We start from the raw sequence: 22707 nt of genomic DNA on the forward strand, positions 1-22707 counted from the left end.
TTTTTCACTGGAGTCTCACAAATGACGGCTGTACTTTTACACAGTTAAGCCATTAGATGGAATTTCATTCTCCTTGTCAAGTTGCAGACAGGGGAAGGAGCCAGAATTCTAATGGTGCTGGTGTTCTTGGCGAGCACCTTTCACAGGGTGGTAAGGTAATCAGTCTGCAGTTAGGCAGTCTGAAGGCTTCAGTTTTCCTCTGACTTGGAAAAAGAGGAGGGGTGGGGTGGGGAGCTTGGTATTACGGCTTCCATCCGTGGGACTTTGCTCTGAGGTTAACTTACTTTTTTCCATCGATTGCGTAGTCCTCTGCATCCCCGCAGTACCCATAGCAATCGAGGAGCGAGGACAAGACAGATTGATTCTTTGTGTCTTTGTAGCATTGGTGGACTTTTGGGAACTGGAGTTGCTTTTATTCTTTTGAATTCAGCCCTATACCCTCCTTCAGTCAGGATGCATTTACCTTCCCAGAATCCACTCCTTAAGGACAGGCAGGTGGGCTACTCAGGGCATCCTAAAGTCTTCTGGCTCAAAGAACATAATGCAGTTTAGCTACAAACCCACCCCATTCCTACCTCTGCCCTCCTTTTTATGATTTTAGCAGTTTGGGTTTATGGGAAACTCTCAGTTCCTTAATGTAGCCTGCCAAAGAATAAGAAGGCTTGCCAGAGCTTCACCCCCCACGGAAAACATGGGATGTAATTGACTCCAAGGAGTCCTTGCATCTCTTGTCCCTTGCTGGGACCTGAATAAGTCCGTTGCCTTGGCTTTGTGGGCTGGGCCGGTATCTGTAGCCTTCTTGCCATCCGTGGAGCAAATGGTTGCAGTCAGTTGCAAGAGTCCAGTGCTCTGCTTGTCCTGGGAAGCCTATTGACTTTAATCGTGACCATCTGGCTGGATGCCTCAGAAGAAGATGTCTCAGGGAAGGCTTATTTCATGAATTGACCTTTGTTTATTTCAAAGCCGCACTGCTGTTCCAACTTCAGCATTGCATTTTATGCGATGGGCACTGGAAGTACAAACGGAAGTTCTGCAGAGGGTGCTCCCCACGAAACTTACCAATCCATGTGCGATTGCCACTTTCAACACAATCGGGACACATTGCCATTCCCCTTTTACTGAAAACATATGGTGGGTACTTCAAGCAAACTCTAGGCCAAGTCATGGTGCCATTAAGGAGAGCAGGCATTAAAAAGGGGAAAATGGTATCCAGGTGGCAGGAGGAATTCAGTAGGTGGGATGGGAAATATTTATTGTTAACGAGCTTTCATAAGGAGAACAGAAACAAGTTAGATGTGATTTGCAGGTCTATTGGCAGGCAGGATCTGCCTAGCAGACGGGAAACTTGGAGAGGATTCTCAGTACTGTACCTCACACTTGACCCGAGTCTGTCCACCCCACCCCACCCTTCCCTGGAACATGCTGAAGAAGTATTGAGCATTGCAAGTTTATTTAAAATAATATCTGCCAATGGTCAGTAAGAGCCACATTCCCGGCACCACACTAATGGCTTTTACTTACCTTCTCTCGTGTCATTCTGAAAAAGATCGTGTGAGGTGGGAGATATTATCCCCATCTTCTGGATGAGAAAATCGAAACTTCGATATTAAGCTGATGGAGTTTGGATGGCTAGGAAGTCCCAGAGCTGAGACTCAGTTCCAAGTCTCTCTTGACTTCCAGGCCCTTGCTCTGTACTATTTGGAAGTTCAGCAAGAAGGGGGAGGCACTTGTAAATTTGACAACGGATCACAACTTCTCCCAGGGCAGGGCTTGGCGCACGTCTACTGTGTCTTCTCTGCAGCCAGCTGGGTCTGCCTAAGCAGCTCTGGCAATGGGAACACATGGGTCTCCTTCACAGGAAGGTTTTAAATCTGTCCACACTGCTTCAGTCCCCAGTGGTGCAGTAAAGGAGAGGAAAGAAGAATAGAAGAGATGGCTTTGACACACCCACAGAGAGGCATCATCGGCATCCTCTTCCTCCCAGCCTCAGTGGCACAGAAGGACGGGATGGTCCCAGCGAGAGAGGGGAGAGGGGGGAGGAAGCTGAAGACAGATTTCCATTTCTTCCAGTGTCACTTCCTTTCCTTTTGTCCTCTCTGAAGTCCATCACCTACCGGGTTTTAGGGTATAGCCAACTGAGACTTCTTTTGGAGGCAGTGGAAGGGATCATGGGCGAAGTGTCAGAAGAGGGGACAGCAAGGCCAGCTTCACCATCTATGAGGTGTGTGGGACTGTGGGCAAGTCCCATAACTGCAGCGTTTGGATCTGTATGGTGAACATCATTATCCTTTCCCATTATGTGTTACTGGATCATTGTAAAGATTAAATGGGGAGATATGTGTCAAAGTATTTCAAAAGCCTAAAGCTCCACATAAGTATAGGGGATTTTGAGAAACTTAAGAAAGGGTAGTCACGAAACTGACATTGTCCTTTAAAGATTTTATTTATTTATTTGAGAGAGAGAGAGAGAGATGGGGGAAGGGGCAGAGGGAAAGAGAGAGAATCTCCAGCAGACTCTGCACTGAGCATGGAGCCCGATGTGGGGCTTGATCTCACGACCCTGAGATCATGACCTGAGCTCATGATCTCCTCAAATCAGGAGCTTGAGGCTTATCCCACTGAGCCATCCAGGTGCCCCGACATTGTCCTTTATTTTAAAAATTTTTTAAAATTTATTTGACACACAGAGAGCACAAGCAGGGGGAGCTGCAGGCAAACGGAGACAGGGAGAAGCAGGCTCCCCACTGAGCAAAGAGTCTATGTGGGGCTCTATCCCAGGACCTTAAGATTATGGCCTGAGAGGAAGGCGGATGCCTAACCCATTGAGCCACCCAGTCCTCCCTGGCATTGTCCTTTTAATGAGAGGCAGTGGGTGCTGTCCTCCTCCCTTGGTGGGCAAGCTTCCTCGTCTTTAAAGCACATTTCCAGAGCAGAAGGAAGCCCAAGCGCCACGTTTCTGATCTGAGAGCTAGTCTGAGATGTAAATGAACTCTGTCTCTCAAGACACAGCTTTGCATCTATTTTGCATTCAAATTTATTTATCTAGAGACAAAATCGTGAGTTCCTTACTTCTACTCACAGCATATGCAAGCAGATCAAATGAGGTGCTGATCCAGCAAAATGGCAAGTAGCCTTTTGCTTCCTTGAAATTGCTAATTTTACAAATGGCACAGTGTTGAAACATGGCACGGAATGTCTATTTTACTAGAATCTGGCAACACAGGCACATATGGTCTTGTCAAAAATGAATCAAACACAATTCGAGGATTATAATTAAGTAGTTGAAATTCCAAAAGGAATAAGTTAACGTGAACAAAGTCGGATTTAGATTGCTTTTTGCTAGCTTTCTCTCAGGCCCCTTCCTTGGCATACTGTTGGCAACATACTGACTTGCTCTGAGAAAAGTTGAATTGTCAAACATCAAACGTTTTCACACTGAATCTAAAGGTGTGTGATTTAACATCTATATTCCATGCTTTGGGGTACGATATGTCAAAAAATCTAAAAGGACCAAGATAGAAGTCAAGCCAAATGTCCCTATGTAAATATTTAGGTTAAAGCCTTTTCCTACTAAACAGAAACTTCTGATCAATTCCCTAGCAGACCTGCCGAGATAAAGAAAGAAGATGGGGCCGTTATAGAAGGAAACTCTCTCTCCCCCATCTCTCTCATCTCTCTTTCTCTCTCTCTCTCTCTCTCTCACACACACACACATACACATACACACACAATTTCAATCTCAAACTCTCTCTCTGAATACTCAGTCATGTACAATTCTTGCCTGGAAGACCAACATCTAGCATAGGGCATGTGGAGAGAGTTGGAGATTTACAGGGATTCCCTTGGAGTTGTTGTGGACATGATTTTGGGTCCTGATTGAGAAGTCAGTATCTATACGATGAAAACAAATGTCAGCCCAAAGGTGGAAACAACCCAAATGTTCTTCAGCTGATGAGTGGAGGAACAACCTCCACACAATGGTGTATGGTTCAGCGGTAAGAAAAAGAATGAAGGACTGATCCATGCGACAGCATGGATGAAGCTAGAAGATATGATACCGGAAACAAGGCAGACACAAAAGCCCACATATTCTATGATGTCATTTATATGAAATGTCTAGAATAGGCAAATTCATGCACACAGGAAGCCAATCAGCAGTTACCAGGTAATAGGGGAAGGAGGGAGACTGGCTGATCAGCTAAAGAAGATGCAGTTTCCTTTTGGGGTGTTGAAAATGTTCCGAAATTGACTGTGGCTACAGTTATGCAACCGTGTGAATACACTAAAAACATTGGCTTGTTCACTTTGAATGGGTGCATGGTGTGGTATATGGATGGTATCATATCTCCATAGAGCTGTTACCAACAAAAGTTTCTCTCCAATGGTTTTTGTGTGAACTCCCCATTCAGAAGCTTGGGAGTCCCAGTTCAGATTCCTGACCCCATTGCTAGATTGTAGGATCTCCTGGTTCTTCATGGTCCAGCTTGCTTTTTCCCCAGCTTTAGTTCCATTATCCAGAACAAAAAAAACACTCTGGAAGAGAATGGATGCCGTGGTGGAAGAAGGAAGACAAAGACTTTGAGCTTCAAGTGGTATCTACATAGAACCACTGCTCCCACTTGGGTAGGTACTCTCCTGTCACAATTGGCACCCAGTCATTCCCATCCTCCTGTTTTCCTGGGTCCTTGCCAAGCCCAGATCAGGTCACTTCCTTGTGAGATCTAAGTAACCTGGAGATTTTTCTTCCACAAGAGTGCGGAGATTTTTCTTCCACAATAGTGCAGAGATTTTATTAATGAAAGCTTCTACAGAACATTTTTTTTAATGATTCATACAGGAAATTATAACTTTCATAAGAAAGGGGGGGTAGAATTTTTAACCCTGGTTTAGCATGACAAACTTGAGAATCGAGCTGTGCACTCCACTCACTAGCTCCTTTTCCTGGGTACTTAAAGAAAGGAAAAGAAAGACTTTCTTGCTGTTCGATCCCCAAGCTACTTCTGGTTTCTGACTTGAAAGGCAAGCAGTCCAAAGGGAGGAAATAGTATTTGGACACCTGTAAGAGAAAATATTCTTATAAATTGGATAGTGATTCCTAACTATCGTTGATGAATATAAGTACCTTTTGTTAAAACCTTATCAGTGAACACATATTTCTGGGAAGATTATATTACAGTTGAAATTATGAATAGGGCGCTAAAGGCCCATGCTGGAAAGCCAATATGTTCTTAATTCAACTAAAATATTTATTCAGTAAAGACTGATGGTGGTATGAAGTATTTAAAATGATGGTGGAAATGAAAGCTTTGGTCATAAGAGACCATGGTCTACTTAGAACATTTTTCCTGCTTTCTTCCATCTTGGGTCTCTGCTCCTTCCAGCCCTTCACAGAACTTCCAGTTAGCGCCATACTGGGACAGAGCATCCCAAGGTTCACAACCTCTGTGCCCTGTAGGAGCCACTATGAGGAGGGCCCAGGGAAGAACAGGCCATTTTCACTGGAAAACAAGTGGTGGTTACTAATTATGGTCACTGTGTACTTTAGATTTGGATTCGCTGCACCTTTTTAAATAATAAGACACCAACTGCTTAAAAAAAGAAGGATGTTTTAATTAATCCATAAAACAGATGTGAAAAGGAGCATTTTAAGAGGTGCAGTCTCTTTTAAAAATGGATCTAACTCTTGAATTCAACATACCCGATATGTTTGTAAATAAACTTACTATATGAATCCTTAAAAAAAAAAAAAAAAGAACAACAACAACAACAAAAAAAAAACCATTTCCCTAAGGGGGTTCCCTGAATAGATTACCAAAAATGCTTAGATAATGACAAGTGGTAGTCACCATTCCACTGTCATTGCACTTAAATATATCTTAACATAAGATTTGCTTTGAAGAGGGTTTTAAAAAAAATATTCAACCAAATTAAAAAAAATCAATTATACATTATGAAGTTTATTCTCAGCCACTCGTTCAAAGCCCTGGGGTACCCAAAGTGGTGGTATTTTTAGAGATATGTGTCTATTTTCTTAATTCATTTGTGGCTGCAAAGAATGATTGTGCTAACAGCATGAAAAAGAGCCAAATATTGACTCCAGAGATTATGCAGGGTGCCCTATAATTAGTTTTATGACCAAAAAGAAAAGAATGCCTTGGATGATTGACAGGATGGATTGAATGAATGAATGAATGAATGAACAAACAGATGAGTAAATATCATCCATTCATCAGAAATACTTCCAAGAGCGTCATTTCAGTGGTGATGAGCGCTCTGGTGATGAGCGCCTCGTAGGGACGAGCCAGGCTCGGGAGAGGGTCCGGGTAGAGGCAATATGTAACTCCAAAAAGGGAAGGCAAAGGGAATAAGAAAAGTATCAGCAAGAAAGACAGGCAGGAAGCCGAGAGAGTGAAGAAGAGAATGATAAGGATTAAGGCGCAGCTGTGAGGAAGGCAGGGCTGCAGGGCAGAGAATCAGCTAGCCTGCGTGGATGGGGGACAGCTGGTGACTCCTGAGAAAGTCTGAAGTCCTAAACCTTTGTAATCTGGAAAACTTGGTTAACCACAGTGACTCATTCCCCAGTTATGCCACAAATCCAGGATTTTACTGGAAAAGCAAGCAGACTGGCCCAGGACATTCTCAACTCCTGCTGCTGTTTCCACTTCAACATCTGACAGAGGTTCTACATAACATAAACAAAGCACAGTCCTTGACTTAAGAATTATTTAGGACGGCTTTCGTTCTGCAGCTAAAACCAGTATCGAGAGTCAAACTTTACAAAGTGATGCCCATACGCCGGTCACTGTTCTAAGGGTTTGTATTAACTCACTGAATCCTCAGAATGACGCCAGGAAGTAGAAACCATTGTCATTCCATCTTACAGATGAGGAACTGACTGAGGCCAAGAGAGGTTCGGCGACTTGCCTCTGGTCACACAGCTCAGAAGTCTTGCCATAGACCTTGTGCATAATCACTGGTCTGTATTTCTAGACGTCTGCGTGCAGTTCCAGGAATGGAACCCAGGTCTCCTGGCTCCCAGTTCACTGTCTTTTCTCCTATGCTAACCAGAACTCTGTGGTGCCCCCTCCGTGGAGCATCGATGGACCAGATAACATTACAGTCCCACAGTGACCACTAGTATGAAAACAAACTCTTCGCTCTCCCTGTCTCTTTTTGAATGGTTCTACCTTTGGGAGGGGGTCAACCCAACCTACCCCCCCACCACTGGGGCTGGGCTGCCCAGAATAATCCCTCCAACTTGGCATTGCCGATTGGACAGTGAATTATTCAGAGCTGGCAGAAGCTGTCTCTACCCCTTCATTTCAATTCTGCGCTCACTTCCGAAGCCAACCTCCAAGTGTCCAGCCCTGTTAATGTGGCTCTTTGTGATTTAAAGGTAAATGGCTCGCATTAGAGGGTGATGTGCTGAACAGGAGACCAAGGTATGAAAAACAATGCCACGGAGTGGATCTCAAGGGCGTTGAGTAAACCTGCTGTCAGGATTTTCAGAGAAGATTTGATTGGGAAGAAAAACACATCTTTGCTTCATCATTTCGAAGCAATTTCATGCTTCAGTTCTCTATACTTCTGTCCTCTGAACACTTCCGAGGGCCACACTTGGGCCTCAGCATCAGCCTGAAGTCTTGTACGATGGAGTCGCGGTGCAAGGGCTCTCTGGGCGTGATGTAGAGAGCCGCATGGGAATGCTTGCTTTTGATACAACATTTAATCATTTTCTTCTGCCTCAATTAAGTTGAAAAGACTCAAATGCAGCTTAAAATCAAAAAGCGTAGCTGAATGAGGTTTATATCAGATATTGAAAAGCTAAGATGTTCCCTTTCTGAACGGAGCCAGGGAGGAGGTGGAATGGGGGTGGAAAGGACAGAAACCGCAGAGCCTTCCCAAGGGGAGTGTCTGGTGCCTGGTGGGTGGCTGAGTCTGTTATGTCAACATTTCAAATGCCATGTGGTCATTTCTTTAGGACCTTGTTTTATGATCTTTGTGGTTGTTTCTCTGCCCACCCCCCAGCTTTATTGAGATATAATTGACATATAACGTTGCGTGAGTTTAAGCTGTTTAACCTGATGGTTTAATACACATATACAGTGAAATGATTAGTGTGATAAGGTTAATTAACACATCTGTCACCTTGCATAGTTAAAGTGTATGTGTGTATGTGTGTATGTGTGTTGAGAACATTTAAGATCTACTCTTTCCAGGATACAATACAGTATTGCAAACTATAGCCACCTTGCTCTGCGTACATTATGGCCCCAGAACTCGTTCATCCTGTAACGGGAAGTTGGTAGCCTTCGACCAGGATCTTGCCATTTCCCACTCTCCTAGCCCCTGGCAACCATCTTTCCTATCTCTGTTTCTCTGTGAGTTTCGCTTTTTCTGATGCCACACATTAGTGAGACCGGACAGTGTTTGTCTTTCTCTGACTTATCTCTGTGAGCAGAATGCCCTCAAGGTCTAACCGTGTTGCAAATGGCAGGATTTTGTGGGATTGTTTCTTGGTGTGATGCCAGCCTGAGCAAATGTGGTTTCCTTCAGTGGTGTGGTTGGCGCCTGCTGCGGGAGTGGAGAAAGGGTCCTCTTGGTTCTCCCACACGCACTGTGTCCTAGACTCCATGCTTGGGTGTCACACATAGATAGGAACAGGGGTCCCCGCTCTCTATGCACATCAGCATCTCCCGGGGAGCTTTTCCAAAAGTGCTCAGACTCATGCCCCATCTCGTAAGATTCGGATTCATTTGGTCGAGGGTGGGGGTCTGGGCATTTATAATTTTCAAAGCTCCCCAGGTGATTCCAAGGGGCAGCCCATGTGGGGAATCTCTGACTTAGAGGGTCTCATTGAATTTGGGGGAAATTCTCCTGTTCTGCTTCACTCACCCTTTTGACCTTTGGGGGAGATTCCCATTCTTCATTGTGACAGGGGTGAGAAGTGTGTCTGGTGGCCTCAATCCTCAGAATACATGAGCCAAATCCCTTTGGAACCTTCGACCAGTGGTTTGGATGGCCTCCATTTCATGCCTCTCTTTCCAGCTGGTATTTCCAGCTTTGCCAAAGCCCATTTTTGGTAACCTTGCCTTCTGCACACCTTAAGAGAGATTGTTTGCCTTTGTAACTTCTCAGTGTGGAAGGATTTTTAGGAGGCCCCAAGGAAAGAAACCTTCATCTTCCTTCCATTCAAGGCTTCATTCCCGGGACGCTCTGAGACAATGCAGGCCTTCTTCTGCTCTCCCTGGACAGCCTTCCTGGAGAGGATTTCTGAAGGCAGAGCTCGTGGGGTCTGAGGGGGACGTTCCTGGAGCGGCAATTCCAGACCGAAATTCCCTGGCTCGGAGTTTCCCTGGGAAGCCCCTGCGGAGGCCCAGGTGTGCACCGAGGTGAAAGAAACCTATTGTGGAGGGATTGTGCTCTGCCAGGGACCTCAGGGCCCGGTCGGGGGCAGTGAGGGAGGAGACGAAGGGGAATGCATCTCCGGCTGCTTCGGGTGGCCGTGAATGACGTTGGCAAACAAGGTCTGGGGCTGCGGAAGGAGACAGCGCACATCTGTGCAGGTTTCAGTGTCCTAACAAAGTGAAAATTTCAAGAGAGATTTACAGACACGCTCCCCGCCCACCATAGACGTCTCTGTCATGACTGTGAGTTTGCAAAGCACTACTGGCATTATTTCACATCTCTGTGACTTAGAAAGTGAGATGGAACTCTTTTGGGGCACTTACCACATGCCAAACAGTGGTATACATACATTCACCCATATGCTACTTTAGTCACTAATTTAATCCTCATAGTACCCCATGAGAGACCTATGCTTATTGCTTTGTGGATTCAGAAACCAAGGCTCAGATCATTGATATGACTTGCCCAAGGTCATACAGACTGGACAAGGACCCAGGCCAGTCTAACATGTAATTGAAGTTGGTCCCTTCCTGGGAAATACAGAATAACTCTCTTTCCTCTTTGACATCCTCTGTCATGACCCTCCTCCCCCTTGTCTTCTTTTTAACATAAACACCTTCTGTTTCTTCAGATTATTTTTAATGAATATTCCCTAGATTTGCCCTTTCCAGAGTCTTACCTTCCATTCTTCATTTGTTTCCTGATAACTGGCTTCTTTTCCAATATCTCCAGTGGAACTATCTTCCCCTAGGTCACTGATGACCAGATTGTCAAACCCAACCCTGATCAACCCATATCCAGCCTGTGTCCATAGCATGTAGTACGAAGGCTGACCACTCTCTCTCTTCAGTCGGGCAATCTCATTCATTCCCATTGATGTACCATCTATATAATGACAACTCCCAAATCTACCTCTGCAGCCATGACCTTTCTCTTGAGCTTCAGACCCATCCATCCAACTACCTGTTAAATTTCAGATATCCCATACGTTTCTCAAACTCCACGCACTCCAAAATGGAATCCAGCACCAACCACCACTCCACCCCAATCCTGCACTTCTCTTTATATCCCTCACCATGGTTTAATAGTGATATTGCCTTCCATATGCTCTACCAAGCTGGGAACTCGGGCACACCCTTCCCTTCACCCACTTGTCTAAATCAATCCTTCAAGTTCTATGGATTCCACTTGATGAATGGTTTTCAAAGATGACCTCTCTTCTCTTCATGCCAGTGACTACTTGAGCATGTCTTAGAGTATTTCAAGAGCTTCATAATGTCTCTCCGATTCCTCTTTACTGCACAAGTCTGTTTTCATGCTGCTGATAGATCTTTCAAGGCCCTTTTAAAACTGTTGAACCCACATTTCCCAAAGTACATTTCATTGCACCCTGGTTTTACGGGATGCTCTGAAAAATAGGACTGTGGTCAAGTAGCTTTGGGAAAGCCTATGTACTATGCTCTTCTCCTCTTGGAGGTTCATATTGGATGTCCCGAGAAGTCATCCAGTTAAAATCCTGTTTAGCTTTGTAGACTCAGCATCCCAAATGGATTTCATCATGGAATCACCCTTCCTCCCCACGCTCACATTTTTCAGTGTAGGGCGTGCCAACAATCATCTGCAAAACACCTTTGAAACCACAGTCTGTACGTTCTGTTCCTTGGCATGACTTGTAAGGCTCTTCTTCATCCGACCTTTGCTTACCTGTCCAGCCAACCCTTCCCTTTAACTCTCACAGCTGTCATCACACACCTTTGTGTTTTTTTTCTGCTTTTCTTTTGCCTGAAAAGCCCTTCTTCTCCCCCACCCGCCTCTACTGCCTTCAACTCATCACTGAAGACTCAGCTGTCTTCTATGAAGCATTCTCTGACTCTCTCCAAGGGAGAATTGGTCACCTCTCTTTTTTAACTTCTAACGTCTGTATACATTTTGAACGTTACATTTTGAACAAAGGAAATCATTCCATTGCTTTGTGGCTTGGCATATTTCAAAAGGATTGGATTAGTTTCTATATCTTTTCATTTTAACACCATCCTTGTCTCCTAAAGGGAGCTTGGGCTCTCATTACTAACCCAACAGGAAAACAGTCCCATTCTTTCTCACTTTTGGAAAAACAGCTTATGTGAGAGACCTTATAACAAGGTCTGGTCTAGAGCACATCTTAAAACAGTGTCCTTGCTAATGAGTTCAGATACATGATGTGTCCCACTGTGTGTTGCCTCCCCTAGACAGTGCAGTGATGGGCTTGAGTGTAGGTATAAAGTGCTTAATAATGCCTTAGTGCAGAAATGAAACCCAAAGCCACCTGAGCCCGTGCTCCGGAGAGAGAATTTCAAGGCCTACCTGCAGCTACTTTGCCTGGATCTCTCTTCAGTTGTCTTGGGCTTGGAGGCCTGGGAGTAACGGCCTGCCCCATGAAGACAACTCCTCAACGAAGAAAGGGAAATATCCATCATGGGGAGCTTCCTTTGTGTAGGCATGGTGCTGAGTCTTTCCCTGCACAGTCTTACTGCGTCCTTACAATGACTCCGTCAGATAAGAACTCTTATTTGCTTCATGTCGCAGATGAGGACTTGAAGGTTCAGCTGAGTAGAATGACCTGTCAATGTTGGTTTTACAGCTCCAGACCTAATCCTGTCTGCAGCACATCCTCGTTGTGCTACTGTGGGCAAATCACTTACTCTAGCCAAGTCTCCATTTTCTCACTTGCACAATAGGAATAAGACGTGTGCTTACCTGGTGGAATGGGTCATAAGGTTTCAGTGATAGGCTGGATGCCGAGTGCCTGGCATGTGGTAAGCACTCTATAAATGGTAGCTATTATGGTCTGACATCAGAGACATTGTTTTCAGCCAAGATGAAGGGAAACAGGAGGGCCATTTTGTGTTAAAGGAGAGTTTGAGCCCAGAAACTATTTGGACTATGAAAAGGTCACGCTTCTCAGCAAACCAAAGAGGGAGCGCTTCTCCCAATGGTTGATGGTCACGCTTCTCAAGGGATGAAAAGAGGCCCCATTTTCAGAGCAGTGGGAGAGAAGGCAGCCAGGCACAAGAGCTCTTGTTGGGAGAAGGGCTGGTCATATGGAGGCTGGAACAGATTGGTAAAACTCGGCCCCAGTGCAAATCAGAGATGGGCTCGGTACGTACTTCAGGCAGCTGACCTGTGCACATGTGTAGTGGTTTGTAATGTGTTCCCTATATGGGTAGCTACACTGGCTCCTATAAGAGCTACAGCTGACAAATATGGAGGGGCCATCTGGGGGAATGTGTATAAGTGCAAACGGGTGGCCAGTGGGGAGAAGAACTACAGCAATGGGCTCTGTAGTCAGACTGCCTGGGTTGGCATTGTGACTCTGCCACTTGTTAGCTGTGTGACTTTGAGCTACCCATCACCTCTCTGAGGCTCAGTTCCCATCCTCATCTGTAGACAGGAGATAGAGTACCTAGTTTATAGGGCTATTGGATGGAATAAAGGAATTTATCCACATAAAGCACTCAGTGCGGACCGGGTACAATGTAAAGGCTTAAGAATTTACAGTTATTGTCATCATCATGTGTGCTGGATGTGGTGGGGGGTGGGGACCAATGTAGATGATCAGAGAGCTTGCGGAACAATCCCAAATGAATCTTCTCCAAATCGACTTCTGCAAATATTGCATTTACCTCCATTAATTAAAAGAAGCTTTGCCTTCTTTCCTTTCAAGTTTATTTTGTGGCTCCGATCTTAATGAGCTTTTTAAAAGACTATAGAGGTTTTGATCCAATTAAAAACTATCCTCTAAGATATCAGTATCTGACAGTTCCACCATATTCTTTCGGGCATTTTCCTTGAAACGATCGTAATGCGATATTTGTATCTAGTGAAAATTATGAGTTTTCACTAATTCTTAGATGGGGTTTAACTGCGAGGATGTAGCCTGCACATTTAATCTACTTTAGAGCAGCTTCATTTACTAGATGGTCCTCATGGGTTTGGGGAAAGGATGTAAAGTATCATCAATGAGGTGTGAAGCAGGTTTCAAAGGACAGAGTCTCTTGTTTTCAGAATGGATTGAACTGCTGCAGAATTGCAGCCACTGCCCAGCTCCCCACAGTGCTGATCCTGACCTGAGCTCCAGCAGGTTCTTCCTCTCCCTCCCTTTCTCTGCAAGGCACTTCTGTGCTCCTGTACCTCAGCCCGGGCTGCTGGGCCACGTGGCAGCTGCTGAGTTCCCCACCCACACAGCAATTCTCTCTGTATTCATCTTTTGGCTCTAGGATACTCTTGTACCCCTATTTCTATGATTTTTTTTGAAAAGTGTTTTTGATGCAGGTTCTGGAAAGAAAAGTGATGCTGATGATCACTCCTTTATATGTTGATTTTACCCCCTCTCTTCGTAAAAGCAGGGATGAAGGGGGTTACAGCTAGGCTCCTGGCCCTCCTGCCTCCAACCTGTTCTGCAAACGAGAGGCAGAGGCCTTCTGTCACTCTGCTGCCCGGAAGATTAAGTGGTTCCTGCCTATCATCCTGGCCCTCACATAAGCCAACCCACTTTATCAACCTCATCTTCCATATGTGGAAGATTTTATATATGTTTTTCCAGAAGTGTGAAATATGCTGGTAGCTGTCAAGTGTCAGGAAGGTTCTGGGGAACAAGAAAAGGTCAACTCCAGCTTCCTTAAGATGACTTTTCAAAAAGATCAAGGACTTTAAATTCAGCTTTGCATACCACTCCCTAAGTCATTCCAAGTTCGTAGAAGGTTAACACATTTATTGCTCAACCCAGGATTTGATACCCATTTTTTAAAAAGATTTTATTTATTTATTTGAGAAACAGTGAGAGAGAGAGAGAGAGAGCTTGAGCAGGGGGAGCGGCAGAGGGAGAGGGAGAAGCAGACACCCCACTGAGCAGGGATCATGGGGCTTGATCCTAGGACCGGGATCATGACCTGATCTGAAGGCAGATGCTTAACCAACTGAGCCATTCAGGTGCCCCTTGATATCCATTTTTATAGCTACTGTATTATGTTTGAGTTTACTTTATAAATTCAGTGGAGTTATATTTTGTATGTTGAATACATACATCACTGTATCCAGAGGCCATTGTTTATTTAAAGAACTTGGAGAACAATGTTCTATGTGAATTTGTTATAGAGACTAACTTATGACTTGGTTATGATCGCCTTTATGTTACATGCATAGTCCTCTGTATGGTGTACTTAATGCTGAACCTCCAGTAATGATTATAGCATTGCTTCCATGGGAAAATGTAAGCCATGACAATGACATGGCTTCTAGCAGTGAATGCATCACCAAGATTTGAGAACCGAGCCTAGCCCAGTGCTTGATGTATACAATAAGAGTTGACTACATGTCAGTCAAATGGGTGAATTGTCTACAATCTGCTCAGCCATAACTGAGTGGAAAATGAGAGACTGAGACTTCTGTTCTCTGTAGTGTATCATAATTGACAATTTTAGACAAGCCCCCATGACTGCTGCTGCTGTCCCCATTTCCTTACTTAGAGCCATCTATCTCAGAAAGGGCTGAAGAAGAATGACCTTCTTTAAAAGTGATTTTTAAACTCCATTACACAAAAAGGTATGATAAAACCAAACCCATCATTTTGGATGAAATTTTCTTCTCTCTACTCAACGAGATAGATGGTGACATATAATCAACATGCATTTATCCAAGAATGCTATCACAGGGACTCAGCTTTGTGCTAGATGCTGAATGATAATATTGCTGCTCAGAGAGCTTCCCATCCAGTTGAGTAGACAACACTTCCTTGTGGGTAAATTGGGGTTTCCCAACCTTGGTGCACTTGACATTCTTTCTGGGTGGGATAACTTAACAGGAGGATGTCCAGTAGACCTTGTAGGATGTCCATGTTGTGGGATGTTCAGCTTCATTCCTGGCCTCACCCCACTAGAGGCCAACAGCAGCCCTCTCCAGTTAAGACAACTAAACATGTCTCTAGGAGTTACCATTGCTACATTTCCCCCTCCCTTTGAAGACCTCCGGCCCTATGTGGTTTGTCATGCAAAGTTGTGTGTCACTGTCAAAGGAGGAAGTAAAATGCGAGGCAGGAATTCGCTGGAGAGAAGGGGCTGGAGTGGTCAGAGACTTCAGGTGGACCCGAGGAAAAGCTGGGTGGGATTTCACTAAACAGAGAGGTCATTTCAGATGGAGAAAATGGCCCAAGTTGTCCATGGAGCAATCACACTTGGTGGGATTGTGGGAGGGCCTGGTAAGTACACTGTCTGGGTAGGATGCGGAAGTACGCAGATCATGGGAGATGAGCTGATGAAGTGGGTTGGTTAGTGTAAAAGATAGGCTGATGGGTGAGAACCACTGGGTTTCTGGGCAGCAGAGTGATGGGAGGCATGTGACTCTGGCTGAAGTTTGTAGGATGGGATGGAGGAAGGACAGATGGGAGCAGGCCTCTAACCAGCATCATCCCTACTCTTACAGAGAGAGGGCAAAGCAAGTGGAGCCAGACAGCAGGGACTCTGAAGATGGCAGTGGTGTCTCTTAGTTGCGTGAGCACCAGGCATCAGATCACTGACATCATGGGCTGGGCTCTCCAGATTTTGTTTTTCTTTCCCTCCTGTGCCTGAGTGCTGGAGCTCCGGAGATGTAGATGCTGCAGATTTGTCTTCTAAACTAATTGTCTTGTTCTTCACATTCATAGACTTCACTAGATCTTTTAGATTAGCTCCTGGGGCAAAAATCCATAGTCTTCAGACAGTTCTCTGTTCAGCAGTGTGTCTTCCAACAATTCTCTTTCCAGCTATGCTGTACCTGTCTCCTTTTCCAGAATTTTCTCCATCAGTTTGACCTGCTCTATCTTCCCTCCAACAGTATGAACACACATTATTTGTGTTGAGATCCATTGATTACACCATTGTGATCATACCACTGTAAAGTGTTCCTGATTAAAACTTGTCTTTCCTATCTTGTTTTTGTTAAAAGTGTGTAATGTTCAGGTTGATGAGATGAACGATTATATGGCATGTAGGGCATTCAGAAGACACATCATGGGTGCCTTTACATTTTAATGACTCAGGGGTGAGTATGGTAGCCCATCTATATGTAATCGTCAGCTACATGTGAGTTTATGAAAGTGTAGGGCAGCAAAAAAATCCTAGGACTTTTTCTTTTAGGACCTGTGACAAGTGAAAATGAGAGAGCCCCATGCTATGGCTGCTGTCACTGAAGCCTGTGTTAGCTGACAGAGAAAAATTCACTTGCTTTGTTAGCCAAAACATGATCGAGATGATTTTTATCACAACTAACCTCTAAGTTATTAAAATGGAAAAGTGAAAATAGAAAATGGCATGAGAACAGAGTGAAGCCTTGTGGTTTGGTACCACGAATCTGAACTCGGTTGGCCTTTCATTTAAATAATGGGATAATGTAGGTGGCTCAGTGTGTTAAGCATTCAACTCTTGATTTTGGCTCAGGTCATGATCTCAGGGTTGTGAGATTGAGCCCTCTGTTGGCTGTGGAACCTGCTTAAGATTCTGTCTTTTGCCTTCTCCCTCTGCCCCTCCCACCTTCTCTCCCTCTCTTAAAAAAAATAGTAATGGAATGATGTGACCCCAGCCTTGTGTTATTCAAGCTCTGTTTACTTAGGGAAGAAGAAGATACTATACCCCACTCTCTTTGATTGCATCCCATAAGGAAATCTTTTCAGTAATTTCACTTAGGAAAGGAAATCCCCAATGGCCCTTTCATGTATTTGAGGGAGAGTATGCTTACAGAATCAGTGTGGGCCCTGAATCTGTGTCATGCCTTCTGCTGTGCTAAAGGATGTGGAGAAAAAGTGCCAAGCAGGTGATCCTTGCCCTCAGGGAGCCCACTGCAGAGCTGGGATCATTGAGAAGTCCTGCATGGCACAGACCAAGGCTAGGATGGGCTGGAGATTGGTGGAAAAGTTTCCTGCGGGAGGTCAGAGGTCTCCTAGGCCTTGAGAAGTAATATGGGGAGAAAGCTCTGGGCATTTTGAGTCACAGAAGAGAACTAACATTGTGTCTATAGGGAATGGCTGGATGCCCTGCGTGCTTAAACCAGAGAAGTGGTATATTGAGAGACTGGATGGACAGGATGCCCCTGACTCTGAAGGTAGGGCCTTGCAGGACTATTCCCTGTGTAGTCCATGGTGCAGAAATGGGCCATGAAGAAAATGATCCTTTATGGGAGAAACTCATTTTACACAGGAACACTTCTAGAGAGTTCTATAACCCAAGTTTAAGTACAATGAGTTGTGATGATTCCTATAGCTATGGCTCACACTGATTAGTTCATTGAAGGTGCCTGAAACTGACCTTAAGTTCAATTGTCCATGCCTTTAGTGACTCATTCTATGGCTTTCCCCAAACATATAAGGTGTCCTTGGAATTTGGCTTCACAGCAGTTTTGAGCCACTGTCTGTAGGAGCTATTTTTCTTGAAGCAGGACTGTTTGCTCTTGGTGCTAAAAATAGATGTATGGGGTGGAGGATGGAAGAGAGAAAATAGCAGTGTTTAGTCAGTGAGCAAGGGGGCCCAGGAACGCTTCTCCCAACCCCCAACACCTTCTCCCTGGGAGTTCCTCCAAACCTGAAGTCACACCCATCTGCCAGAATGTGTAACGCTGGGTCCTTAGAATGCCCCCTGCATCAAGGCAGCCATTTTGTTATGCTCATTTCTGTATTACCAGCATCAACAACAGTGTCTGGCATACATGAGACCATCAACGTTTTCCCCCTTTGAATAATGTGCTGTTGAATTAATGAATTTTCAACTTTTGACATGGATGTTATTTGAATAATCATCTTTATTTCCAGCTTGGCTATTTAGTATCGAGTTTTTAAAAATAACAGCTTTATTGAGATGTGTGTCACATGACAGAGAATTCACACTTTGAAAGGTATAATTGAGTGGCTTTTAATGTATTCACATAGTTGTGCCACCATCACCACCAATTTCGGAACGTTTTAACATGCCAAGAAGAAACACCGTACCCATTGGCAGACATTCCCCATTTCTTCCTCCCCAGGCTCTGGCAGCCACTAATCTGCTTCCTGTCTCTACGAATTTGCCTGTATTTGACATTGCACATAACCAGAATCATACAATATGTGGTCTTTTGTGTCTCGCTTTTTTCATTTAGCTAAATGTTTTCAAGGTTCATCCATGTTACAGCATGTATCAGCCCTTTATTTCTTTTTATGACTGTAATAATATTCCACTGTATGAATATACCACATTTTCTTCATTCATTCATCCACTGAGGGATATTTGAGTTGTCTCCCCTTTTCGGCCATTATGAATAGTGTTGCTGTGAACATTCATGCTCAGGTCTTTGGACATGTGCTTTCATTTCTCTTGGGTATATATATACCTAGGGATGGAGTTGCTGGGTCATAGGATGATTTATGTCTAACTTTTTGAGGAACTGTCAGACTGATTTCCATAGTGCACGCACATGGAAAACATTTCACATTCCCACCAGCAATGCTCAAAGGCTCCAGTTGCTCTACATTTTTGCCAGTCCTTGTTATTGCCTTTCTTTTTTAGTATAGCCATCCTAGTGGTTTAGATTAATGTTGACTTTTGAATTATAAATGTATGGTGTAAATATACCTATGGGATACAAGTGTGAAAGGCTTAAACTGTTATTTCTTTGCATCGGAAATGGCCCTGCCAGTGCTATATTTTTCTTCTTGCATCTTTCTGAGGTGGTGGTGTTGTATTTCCTTATAGAGGAAATGAGAAAGAGAGATCGGGGATCTGCTGAACCAGATTTTAGCACTTTTCTGATTCAGAGTGTTGTGGTCATAAGAGAACACACACTGGACCTCAAGATAGCATGTTAAAGTCTAGAAATATGTCATTTCATGACGTCTGTGCAGAGACCGCTTCTGTGCCCGTGTGTTACATTTGGAACCACATTTTGTATGTGTTCAACTTTTACACAGATCTTGAGAAAATGAAATTGAATTTTATGCCTCTTTCATTTGATTTGAGACCATGACCATGCCATTTCTTTATAATAATTACAAGAATGTATCCAATATATGGCTTTCATCTTATAGTAATTGCAACCATTTACCATTTATAGAACACATAGTTTAGGACACCATAAGTCACATTTCATGCTAATCGCTTTTCTGAAAATAAAGGGTTCTATTGTACAAATCCAAGAACAATGAGAGTGGAAAAGAAAATCAATTTATACGTCACATCAAAGAGGAGATCAAAATGAAGACGTCAAATATATGCCAAAGGCTCTCATGAATTACATGTGGCAAACCCATCCCACACTTTATTTTTAGGCAAATAAAATATCCTGAAGTCTCATTGTAAAAGCTACTTCAAAGACGATTTGGTGACAGTATTTTCCCCAAGGCTTTTGCCAGTTTTACATGCCAAAGGCTTCCAGTGTGAACAGGGTTCCATGGGGCCCGAGCCCCAGCAAAGGACTTAGACCTTAAGATCTGATCCTTCATTGAATGAAGGACAAGAAGCCCATTTTTGTGATCTGCTTCCCTTTTTTTTTTTTTTTTTCCTTTTGGGACTCACTGAAGAATTAAAACTTGTCTTTCTAAAGTTATATGCAGAGTACAAAGAAGGAGTTTCAACAGCTGCTTCTTGTCATTCTATGGAAAAAACTTCTGATCTGAAAAACACCCCCAGGTCCTGCAGACGGGTCTTCTATTTCTCGCTCCCATTTTCCCTTTACACTAACAGCTTTGGCTCCTCCTCCTTTATAGATCATATCTATCTCTTCAGGCAGGTATTTTTTTCAGATATTTAAAGTAATACATGAGAAAACAATTTTAAAAGCCCAGAAATTACAAAGAAAACAATAATCCCCTGCAGTCTCACGATCCAGATAGCTCCACTTTTAACTTCCTTCCCTACACTCTGCGTTTACTTGCGTTCATTCATTCATTCATTCTTTACTTCACTCAACAAATATTTCCTGAACACCTACAATATGCCAGGTGCTATGCATACCCATGGTCCTCATTTTCTTCATAATTATTAGCTGTATAGTTGTCAGTTTAATATCTATCTCCTTTCCTAGTTTCTGAACTCCAGGATCATCTTATACACTAAACATCACACCGTGACCACTTACCAATCATTAAGTATTCTATGTAAGTGATATTTTTAATGGCCTTATCCTAGTTCTACCACAAATTACTATTTTCTTCTTGTTGGTCATTTAGGACATTATCACACATTTCACTCATCATCAACAGTTTGAACATCATGTCAAAAGGCATACCCGCTGTTATGGCTTTTGTTATATTAGCCAGACTACCTTTCAGAAAACCTCTACCAATTTACATACCTACCCGCAGTGTATGAGTATTTCTCAAATGCAGCTAAGGGGAATTACAAAATGGCAGACTCAAGGACATGAGTGACTTACCAGTCCATTCCTTCACCTGCAAGCAGAGTCAGAATGACTGCCACCACTTGGGGGAAGCCAGTTAGCTTAGGAGAATTGAACACCACTTGAGAGAGCTCTCCCAGTTTAGTGGCATTGTGATTTGGAGCCAAGAAGAGGCAATGGTGTGGGCTGTTTATGTACGTTTATGGATTACCTTTACAGAGCTAAGAGTGAACTAGAGCAATGGTGTTGGCATGAGCTAGAGAGATGGTATTGGCATAAACTCAGAGAGGCAATCCAAATAGTTATTGATTCTCTATTATGTGTCAGAGCCTGTTACGTGCTGTGAGTGATAAAGAGATGAACTGAATACCATTGTTGCCCTCAAAAAGGTTAAAATCCAGTAGCAGGAAAGGTGTGGGCATTGGAATCTGAATGACCTAGGTTTCGGTTCTGATTCTATTACTTTTTTTTTTTAATTTTTTAATTTTTTTTTCAGCATAACAGTATTCATTATTTTTGCACCACACCCAGTGCTCCATGCAATCCGTGCCCTCTACAATACCCACCACCTGGTGCCCCCAACCTCCCACCCCCCACCCCTTCAAAATTCTCAGATCGTTTTTCAGAGTCCATAGTCTCTCATGGTTCACCTCCCCTTCCAATTTCCCTCAACTCCCTTCTCCTCTCCATCTCCCCTTGTCCTCCATGCTATTTGTTATGCTCCACAAATAAGTGAAACCATATGATAATTGACTCTCTCTGCTTGACTTATTTCACTCAGCATAATCTCTACCAGTCCCGTCCATGTTGCTACAAAACTTGGGTATTCATCCTTTCTTTCTTTCTTTTTTTTTTTTTTTTACAGCTTTATAAACATATATTTTTATCCCCAGGGGTACAGGTCTGCGAATCGCCAGGTTTACACACTTCACAACACTCACCATAGCACATACCCTCCCCAATATCCATAACCCCACCACCTCTCCCAACCCCCTCCCCCCATCAACCCTCAGTTTGTTTTGTGAGATTAAGAGTCACTTATGGTTTGTCTTCCTCCCAATCCCATCTTGTTTCATTTACTCTTCTCCTACCCCCTCAACCCCCCATGTTGCATCTCCTCTCCCTCATATCAGGGAGATCATATGATAGTTGTCTTTCTCCGATTGACTTATTTCGCTAAGCATGATACCCTCTAGTTCCATCCACGTCGTCGCAAATGGCAAGATTTCATTTCTTTTGATGGCTGCATAGTATTCCATTGTGTATATATACCACATCTTCTTTATCCATTCGTCTGTTGATGGACATCTAGGTTCTTTCCATAGTTTGGCTATTGTAGACATTGCTGCTATAAACATTCGGGTGCACGTGCCCCTTCGGATCACTACGTTTGTATCTTTAGGGTAAATACCCAGCAGTGCAATTGCTGGGTCATAGGGTAGTTCTATTTTCAACATTTTGAGGAACCTCCATGCTGTTTTCCAGAGTGGTTGCACCAGCTTGCATTCCCACCAACAGTGTAGGAGGGTTCCCCTTTCTCCGCATCCTCGCCAGCATCTGTCATTTCCTGACTTGTTAATTTTAGCCATTCGGAGTGGTGTGAGGTGATATCTCATAGTGGTTTTGATTTGTATTTCCCTGATGCCGAGTGATGTGGAGCACTTTTTCATGTGTCTGTTGGCCATCTGGATGTCTTCTTTGCAGAAATGTCTGTTCATGTCCTCTGCCCATTTCTTGATTGGATTATTTGTTCTTTGGGTGTTGAGTTTGCTAAGTTCTTTATAGATTTTGGACACTAGCCCTTTATCTGATATGTCATTTGCAAATATCTTCTCCCATTCTGTCAGTTGTCTTTTGGTTTTGTTAACTGTTTCCTTTGCTGTGCAAAAGCTTTTGATCTTGATAAAATCCCAAAAGTTCATTTTT

At 43.7% G+C, this 22707-nt stretch overlaps 1 protein-coding gene and 1 pseudogene across 6 annotated transcripts in view; both read left to right on the forward strand.

Moving 5' to 3' along the window:
* HS6ST2 (heparan sulfate 6-O-sulfotransferase 2) overlaps nt 1-22707 on the forward strand; it is a 307830-nt gene that overhangs the window by 154993 nt on the left and 130130 nt on the right. The gene's annotated exons all lie outside the window — the stretch shown is intronic.
* LOC125092167 (cytochrome c oxidase subunit 7C, mitochondrial-like) lies at nt 3978-5722 on the forward strand (annotated as a pseudogene).

Source organism: Lutra lutra, chromosome X (assembly GCF_902655055.1).
Source record: "Lutra lutra chromosome X, mLutLut1.2, whole genome shotgun sequence".
Taxonomy (NCBI): domain Eukaryota; kingdom Metazoa; phylum Chordata; class Mammalia; order Carnivora; family Mustelidae; genus Lutra; species Lutra lutra.